The sequence below is a fragment of the Heloderma suspectum genome, chromosome 1 (genome assembly GCF_057233095.1).
Source record: "Heloderma suspectum isolate Gila_16-S chromosome 1, 16-S_ref, whole genome shotgun sequence".
Lineage (NCBI taxonomy): Eukaryota > Metazoa > Chordata > Lepidosauria > Squamata > Helodermatidae > Heloderma > Heloderma suspectum.
The window spans coordinates 17,892,811-17,902,348 of NC_139458.1; the positions used below are offsets into that span (position 1 = coordinate 17,892,811).

Sequence of the window (9,538 nt, forward strand, 5' to 3'; positions counted from 1 at the left end):
AGTCCCATCCACAACTCTGAAGACCTTCTGTTTGCAACAGCACAATTCAGGATCCCAAGTCAAATTCTTTTTATTGTTATTTTTCCCAACCTTGATCCAAGGAGCATAGGGTAGCATACATGGTCCTCTCTCTCTCCCCCTCTCCCTCTCCCTCTCTCTCACTCTCACTGTCTCTCTCTCACACACGTACACACACAAACACACACACTATCCCCAAGATAGGTTAGGCTGAGAGAATAGCTACTGGCCCAGTTTCACCCAGTAAGTTTAGTGGCTGTCGTAGGATTTGAACTATGTCTCCCTGCATTAAAACCACACCAAACTGGCTCTCATCTATAGCACCTTTCCAGTGTTACTTCCTGAATCCCGGGTAGCCAAGACGGAGGAAAGGTACAGGTGGTGGACCTGACCAAGGGTCAGGCCACATCCTTAGCAGCTACATCCTTAGCACAGTCGCCTGATAGTTTTGCAATTTTTCCTCATGGAGTTGCTTCCGTACTGAAAGTTCACATTCTTGGCAATGGCATTCTTGGCAGCCTTTATTAGGGATGGACATATCTGTCAATTTTGGTTTCTCTTCGTTTCTCATTTTTCCACCTTAAATTCAGGGATTGTGAGGAGCTCCAGAATGGGTTCCAAATGGCAAATGTGGTTCAGTGTAAGCAAGTGATGCACGTTGGGGCAAAAAATCCCAAGTGCAAATGTAAGCTGATGGGATCTGAGCTAGCAGTGACTGAGCAAGTAAGAGATCTTGGGGTTGTGGTGGACAGCTCAATGAAGATGTCGACCCAGTGTGCAGCTGCTGTGAAAAAGGCAAATTCGGTGTCAGGAATAATTAAGAAAGGAATTGAAAATAAAACTTCCAAATCATATTGCCCTTATACAAATCTATAGTGCGACCACACTTAGAATACTGTGTCCAATTCTGGTCACCACACCTAAAAAAGGATATTATAGAGTTGGAGAAAGTGCAGAAAAGTGCAAATAAAATGATCACAGGGCTGCAGCAACTCCCTTATGAGGAAAGGTTACAAAAGTTGGGATTGTTTAGCTTAGAAAAAAGGCGAGTAAGGCAGGACATGATAGAGATGTATAAAATTATGCATGGTGTGGAGAAAGTGGATTTTGTTGTTCAGTCGTTAAGTCGTGTCCGACTCTTTGTGACCCCATGGACCATAGCACGCCAGGCCTTCCTGTCCTCTGCTCTCTCCCGAAGTGTGCCCAGGTTCATATTCATTGCATCGGTGATGCTATCTAGCCATCTCATCCTCTGCCATCCCCTTCTCCTTTTGCCTTCAATCTTTCCCAGCATCAGGTTCTTTTCCAGTGACTTTTCTCTTCGCATTTGGTGGCCAAAACATTTGAGCTTCAGCTTCAGTATCTGTCCTTCCAATGAGCACTCAGGGTTGATTTCCTTTAGGATGGACTGATTTGACCTCCTTGCAGTCCAGGGGACTCGTAAGAGTCTTCTCCAGCACCACAGTTCGAAGGCATCAATTCTTCGGCACTCAGCCTTCCTTATAGTCCAGCTCTCACAGCCATACGTTGCTACTGGGAAAACCATAGCTTTGATTATACGAATCTTTGTCGGCAAGGTGATGTCTCTGCTTCTTACTATGCTGTCTAGGTTTGCCATAGCTTTCCTCCCAAGGAGAAAGCGTCTTTTAATTTCATGGCTACAGTCACCGTCTGCGGTGATCTTGGAGCCCAAGAAAATAACATCTGTCACTGCTTCCATTTCTTCCCCTTCTATATGCCAGGAAGTGATGGGGCCAGATGCCATGATCTTCGTTTTTTTAATGCTGAGTTTCAAACCAGCTTTTGCACTCTCCACTTTCACCCTCAACAAGAGGCTCTTTAGATCCTCTTCGCTTTCTGCCACTAGGGTGGTATCGTCTGCGTATCTGAGGTTGTTGATAATTCTCCCAGCAATCTTAATTCCAACCTGTGATTCATCCAGCCCAGCATTTCTCATGATGTACTCTGCATATAAGTTAAATAAGCAGGGTGACAATATACAGCCTTGTCGTACTCCTTTCCCAATTTGGAACCAATCGGTTGTTCCATGTCTGGTTCTTACTGTTGCTTCTTGACCCTCGTACAGGTTTCTCAGGAGATAGGTAAGGTAGTCTGATACTCCCATCTCTTTCAGAATTTGCCACAGTTTGTTGTGATCCACACAATCAAAGGCTTTAGCATAGTCAATGAAGCAGAAATAGACGTTTTTCAGGAATTCTCTTGCTTTCTCCATGATCCAGCGAATGTTGGTGATTTGATCTCTAGTTCCTCTGCCTCTTCGAAACCCAGCTTGTACTTCCGGTAGTTCTCAGTTCACATACTGCTGAAGCCTAGCTTGTAGGATTTGAGCATCACCTTGCTGGCATGTGAAATGAGCGCAATTGTATGGTAGTTTGAACACTCTTTGGCATTGTCCTTCTTTGGAATTGGAATGCAAACTGACCTTTTCCAGTCTTGTGACCACTGTTGAGTGTTCCAAATTTGTTGGCATATTGAGTGTAGCACATTAACAGCATCATAGTAATGCTTCCTAAGGCCCACTTGACTTCACTCTCTGGGATGTCCAGCTCAAGTTCAGTGACCGCACTATCATGGCTATCGGGGACATTCAGGTCTTTCCTGTATAGCTCTTCTGTGTATTCTTGCCACCTCTTCTTAATCTCATCTGCTTCTGTGAGGTCCCTGCCTTCTTTGTCCTTTATCATGCCCGTCTTTGCACAAAACGTTCCCTTGATATCTCCAATTTTCTTGAAGAGATCTATAGTCTTTCCCATTCTGTTGTTTTCCTCCATTTCTTTGCATTGTTCATTTAAGAAGGCCTTCTTGTCTCTCCTTGCTATTCTCTGGAAATCTGCATTCAGTTGGATATATCTTCCCCTTTCTCCCTTGCTTTTTGCTTCCCTTCTTTCCTCAGCTACTTGTAAAGCCTCATCAGACAGCCACTTTGCTTTCTTGCATTTCTTCTTCTTTGGGATGGTTTTAGTTGCTGCCTCCTGAACAATGTTACAGACTTCCGTCCATAGTTCCTCAGGCACTCTATCAGGTCTAATCCCTTAAATCTATTCCTCACCTCCACTGTATATTCATAAGGGATATGATTTAGGTCATACCTGAATGGTTTAGTGGTTTTCCCCTACGTTCCTCAATTTAAGCCGAAATTTTGCAGCAAGAAGCTCATGATCTGAGCCACAGTCAGCTCCAGGTCTTGTTTATACTGACTGTATAGAGCTTCTCCATCTTTGGCTGCAAAGTACATAATCAATCTGATTTCGATATTGACCATCTGGTGATGTCCATGTGTAGAGTCGCCTCTTGTGCTGTTGGAAAAGAGTGTTTGCTATGATCAGCGTGTTCTCTTGGCAAAACTCTATTAGCCTTTGTCCTGCTTCATTTTGTACACTAAGGCCATGCTTGCCTGTTGTCCCAGTTATTTCTTGGCTTCCTACTTTAGCATTCCAATCCCCTATGATGAAAAGGACATCTTTTTTTGGTGTTAGTTCTAGAAGGTGTTGTAGGTCTTCATAGAACTGATCAACCTCAGCTTTTCGGCCTCAGTGATTAGGGCATAGACTTGAATTACTGTGATGTTGAATGGTTTGCCTTGGATTCATACTGAGATCATTCTATCGTTTTTGAGATTGTACCCCATGGGGTCACGAAGAGTTGGACATGACTTAACGACTGAACAACAGCAACCACAACTGCTTTTCCTACCCTTTTATTGACTATGAGTGCTACTCCATTTCTTCTAAGGGATTCTTGCCCACAGTAGTAGATATAATGGTCACCTGAATTAAATTCGCCCATGCTTGTCCATTTTAGTTTGCTGATTCCCAAGATGTCGATGTTCAATCTTGCCATCTCATGTTTCACCACCTCCAGCTTACCTTGATTCATTGATCTTACATTCCAGGTTCCTAAACAATATTGTTCTTTAAAGCATCGGACTTTCTTTTCACCACCAGACACATCCACAGCTGAGTGTCCTTTCGGCTTTGGCCCAGCCGCTTCACTCTTTCTGGCGCTACTTGGAAATTCCCTCTGCTCTTCCCCAGTAGTATATTGGACACCTTCTGACCTGAGGGGCTCATCTTCCGGCGACATATCTTTTAGCCTTGTGATACGTTCCATGGGGTTTTCTTGGCAAGAATACTGGAGTGGGTTGCCATTTCCTTCTCCAGTGGACCACATTTTGTCAGAACTCTCCGCCATGACCTGTCCGTCTTGGGTGGCCCTGCACGGCATAGCTTATGGCTTCACTGAGTTATGCAAGCCCCTTTGCCACAACAAGGCAGTGATCCATGAAGGGGGAAGAAAGTGGATAGGGAGACATTTTTCATAATACTACAACCCTGAGTCTTCCCATTAGACTGATCGGTGGGAGATTCAGGACAGATAAAAGGAAGGACTTCTTCACACAGCACAGAGTTAAACTATGGAATTCACTTCCACAAGATGTAGCGATGGCCACCACTTTGGATGGCTTAAAAGGGGGATTCGACAAACTCATGGAGGATAAAGCTATTGGTGGCTAGTAGTCCTGATGGCTCTATGCTACCTCCAGTATCAGGGCAGCATGCCTATGTACACCAGTTGCTGGGGAACATGGGCAGGAAGGTGCTTTGCACTCATGTCTTGCTTGTGGGTTTCCTGTGGGCAGATGTTGGCCACTGTGTGAACAGAATGTTGGACTAGATGGACCCTCAGTCTGATCCAGCATGGCTCTTATTATGTTTTTATGTTCCATTTGTCTCATTTCCACATCAATCTGAGGATTCTATTTTTAAATGTTCACACAAAATTTTGTACACATTTTTGTGTGGATTCCCCTAATACATGTATTTTTCTATGCATTTTTGTCTAATATATGCATTTTCGTATGCGGTTTTGTCTAATATACGCATTTTGCAAGCAATATTCCCTAATACATTTTTGTTTGCTATTTTTATTAATATACACATTTTTGTGTGCACACTTTCCAAATGTACGTATTTTTATATGCATTGCTTGACTGGAGAACTGCACTGCAAAATTTAGAGAAGTGCAAATTTTGAAAGATAACTGAGTTTCAATTTATGTATTGGTAAAAGTGTAAAATTAGGTAAGTTCATATTAAAATGCAAATGGAACAAATTTCTGCCCCATCCCTAGCCTACATGTGGCCCCTGAGACCAGGAGTCTTCAACAGACTTCTCCGCTTGCCCAGCAGCTAATTCTGGACTTAACTGTAAGATGGTGTTTGGATACCTCTGCCAAAAGGGAAGATGAAACTTGGTAGCCACCCATTTCAGCCGCAATGCTTATAGTCACTAGAGGGCACTAAAAGCTAGCTTATTTCAGCAACATACATACATACACACATTGGAGGAAAGAAAATTAAACTTTTAGCTAGCTATTCACCTTGTTAGTGGGGCAAAATGCACACTGACCTGGCATAGCATAATCATGACAGTACCTAATCTCATCGTTATACATATATTTTAATTATTGGGTGCAACATGGAAAAACTGGTGATGAATAGCTAAGGATCATGTCTTCTCCTACACAGCAATTTCCCTATTTTTCAGGAGTATAGCATTCAAAACTGCACCACCATGAATTACATTTCTATGTTTAAAAAAAAAATCAAGGCGCTTTTAAAATGCATCTTGTTGCTTCTCTTTGTAAGCACTTGTTTAGGTCAGGTGGACTGATACTTTCGCAGTCACAATCTGCCTTCACAAGAAATAGGGACCAACTCCATCCATAATACGTTTTTTTAAAACCTTATTATAAATATAACTTCCAAAATACTAGCAGTCCATCACATTTCTATATAGGAATGCTAGATGTATCCAGATACTGGGGAGAGTTAGGCTGAGTTTCTGAAATAGCATGGAATTTCTCAGCTACTGATTGGAGATGGGTTGGGGCCAGGGAAATAAGTCATGCCAGGTGGGGAACCTCCGTGGGTCTGAGGTTCCCCATCAGTGTGTTACAGGTAGACTGAGAGAGAGCCACAGATTCACCCAATAAGCTTCACAGACGGATGGGGATTTGAACTCGGATGTCTTTCTTCTTTGTCTGACACACTAAGGGCTCAATCCTATGCATGTTTAGACAACAACAACAACAAAGTCCTACAGCTCCCATCATTCCCCAGCCAGCAAAGCTGTAGGACATTTTTCTGTCTAAACATGCATAGGATTGTGCCCTAAGCCAGCCTTCCCCAACCTGGTGCGCTCCAGCTGTTTTGGACTACAACTCCCAGGGTTCCTGACTGTAGGTCATGCTGGCTGGAACTGACGGGAGTTGAGGTCCAAAACATCTGGAGGGCATCCGGTTGGGGAAGGCAGGTCTAGCCATTACACCACAGCGGCAGCCAAAAGATTACGTGTACAAAAAAGTGCAGACTGCAACGCTGGCCCATTAGAAAAGAAAAATCTCAAAGAACCAGCCTGCCACGAAGACCTTTCGTTACGCTCAGCTGAAACGTCACCAGGTAGATTGGATGTTGTCAGAACAAGCCACAGGAGCAGACTGAGAGGAAGAGAGAAAGGATGCTGGCAAGCGGGGTGGATAAGGCCCTGTCTTGTGACCATGAGGAAGAGGTGCTTTGCAGACTTAGTGAGGTTCCTCCCTGCCTGGTTCAAAAAGCTCACAGCATGGCATGCTGAGCGAAGGAGCCCTGGCGGCTCTCCTATGAGAAGTCGTGAAGCCCTCCAATCTCCAGATCGTCACAGCGGTGCACGTGGTGCGCTGGGACAAGCTGCATGAGGTCACTCTAAAGCAGAGGGAGGCCAAACCAAAGCCGCATGGGAGAGTGATGACACAGCCAGGGGGAGGGAGACGAACGGCAGGAAGCAAGAGTCACTCTGGTCGTCACACACGGAACAAGCAGCAGCCTGATCGCTCTCCTTATTAGGGAGAACAGCAAACCCTGGAGCAATATGGCAGGAAGTGGGCTGGGATTGGCTCTTTTGCATCACCTGACGTCCAGGCTCAGGGAAAGTTGCCCAGGCCTGAAATGCCTCCAGCTCCCTCCCCTGGTTTGTGATGACGCAGAGTCGACAGCTCCTAGCTGGGCTGCAAGATTCGCAGTTCGTGACTCAGGGCAGAAAGTGAGTTGCAAACCTTGTGGTGGTGGCACTAGATCTACAGGCGTAGGCAACCTGGTACCCTCCAGGTGCTTTGGACTACAGCTCCCAGAATCCCTGGCATTGGCCATGCTGGCTGGGGCTTATGGGGGTTGTAATCCAAAACATCTGGAAGGCCTGCCCTTGCGACTAAACAAATTGAGGGCTTCTGGACGAAGCAAGGGGCACGTTGCACTCTCGCTGCATTGCACCGCCAGCAATGAGCCGAATTAGGCAATCCCTCACTAAAGAGATGTTGTGGTGCCCGACAGACTCAAAACAAAAGTTTTTGCTGAATAAGATGCAGCCTAAGATCCATAGATGCCACAGGGAGAGGCCAAAGCAGCGATCCGCTGATGAGGTATTTTGTGGTGGTGCCCACAGCAGTTTCTCAAATTCTCAAATGTGCCCACAGGTCCAAAAAGGTCGGGGAGCCCCGGTGTATACTGGACACACAGAGGTGCAAGCGGATTACACCACGGGCCCTTCCCTACCTCTCTAGGTTCACTGGAAGGTATGCTTGGCAGTGTGAATAAGGCTAATAACTTCTCTCATTAAGAAAGTTATGATTACTGGGGATGCTTATCGAATTTGCAGATGACACAAAGCTGGGAGGGAGAGCTGACATCACAGAAGGCAGAAGCGAGATTCAGAACGATCTTGCTGGGTTGGAACGCCGGGCCGAAACCGACACGACGGACCATTCAACCGAGATCACAGTAGCATTCCAGCACATGGGTTCAAAAAATAAAAGGCTTATGGTGGAGACCTGGCTTGACAGCAGTACGTGTGAAAAGGGCCCAGGTGATGAAAACTGAACACAAGCCAGCAGTGCAACACAGCTGCTAAGAAAGTGATGATCCCTCAGGCTGCATTCACAGAGCAGAGTGTCCAGACCATGAGAAGGAACGGCGCTGCTCTGCCCTCCTTTGGCCAAGTCCTCGCCTGGAGCACTACGCCGACAAACTGGAACATGTCTGGATGTAGGGACTGGGCTCAGCACCCCTGCAGAGGCATGTCAAAAAGACACGAGCGATTTCGAGCCAGAGGGGGAGGAGGCGGAAGGGTTTGGGGAAGCGCCAAGATTGCGGGAGACTAACAGTCCCAGAGGGGAGGCTGTCCAGGTGCAAGCTAAATCAGTTGGAAAGCAGCCAGCCAGGGCCCTCTTCACCGGTGGGATTGCCAGAGCTGGAGGAACAGGAGGAGCAGGAGTTAGAAATACAAGATCCCAGGGTGAGATGTCGATGTCAATTTGGGAGGCGTTCCAAAAGGCTGGCTGTGCGGAGACGGTCCCCCTGGGAGCGGCTTAACCAGCTGCTAAAGTTGCTGAAGAGACAGCCAGCACCAGTTTTCTTGGCAACTATCTAACATAGCACATTAGCCAAAGGTGGTTGCTTGGAGCCTAAGTTGCCGCGTATTCTGCAAAGCTGTCTACAGACTTAATACTTCAGGGCTGTTTGTGGATTTCAATTGTAACCTGAAGCACTGCTGATCTAACTGTTGTTTGCATAATAAAAGCAACTGATTTGCACCTTGATTTCTCTGATCAAAAAGAGACCCAAGGCCAGGCACGTGACACTGGAGGATGTGACAAAGATGGTGAGAGGCCCGGAGACCAAGTCCTATAAGGAAAGGTAGAAGGAAGTGGGTACATTTTAGCTTGGAGAAGAAACGTGTAATAGGTGATATGATAGCTATCTTCAATTATTTGAAAGTCCCTTGCATAGATGCTGGAGCAAATTTGTTTTCTGATGCTCCAGAGGACCTGAAGCAGTGGATTAAAATTACAAGAAAAATGATGTAGATTACACATTAGGAAGAGTTTCCTGACGATACAAGTGCTCAGCAGTGGGACGGACAGACTGCCTCAGGAGATGGAGGCCTCTCCTTTGCTGGATGTATGTAAGCAGAGGCCAGGATGTCAGGGCTGCTGTACTTGCATCCTGCATTGTAGATCCTGCATTGAGCAGGGAGTGGGACTAGATGACCTCTAAGATCCCTTCCAACTCTAAAAAGTCTATGATTATTTTTAAAATAAAGTGCTTCATATATGCACAAAGTTAAATGACATATAACAGTATTTATACACACAAAAACTATTTTGCATTTGTATAATTTAGACATCATTAAATGTATAAAATTTTTAAGTATCTCTAATACTTTTACATTCATTCAATACTTTCCATATGCGAAATATCATTATCTATTATTATTATTATTACAGTCTAATTTCTCAGTCATTCCACTTTCATAATAGCTCCATTTCTATTTCTTTAAAGCCTAATTTTAACCTCATAATTGTTTTGGAATAATTATTTCTACCTGATCCCAAATTTTAGCCCTAAAGGACTTTGATTACTTTTCAAAGTTTTTGCATATATTATTCTAGCTATTATAAGAACGTA

The 9,538-nt window shown here is 44.9% G+C and overlaps 1 long non-coding RNA gene across 1 annotated transcript; it reads left to right on the forward strand.

The window, feature by feature from the left end:
• Positions 1–7,001: 7,001 nt before the first annotated feature.
• LOC146356965 (uncharacterized) lies at positions 7,002–8,663 on the forward strand. Its single transcript, XR_014788174.1, has 3 exons — positions 7,002–7,118; positions 7,549–7,647; positions 7,731–8,663. It is a non-coding gene; the product is annotated as an uncharacterized LOC146356965 (long non-coding RNA).
• Positions 8,664–9,538: the final 875 nt, after the last annotated feature.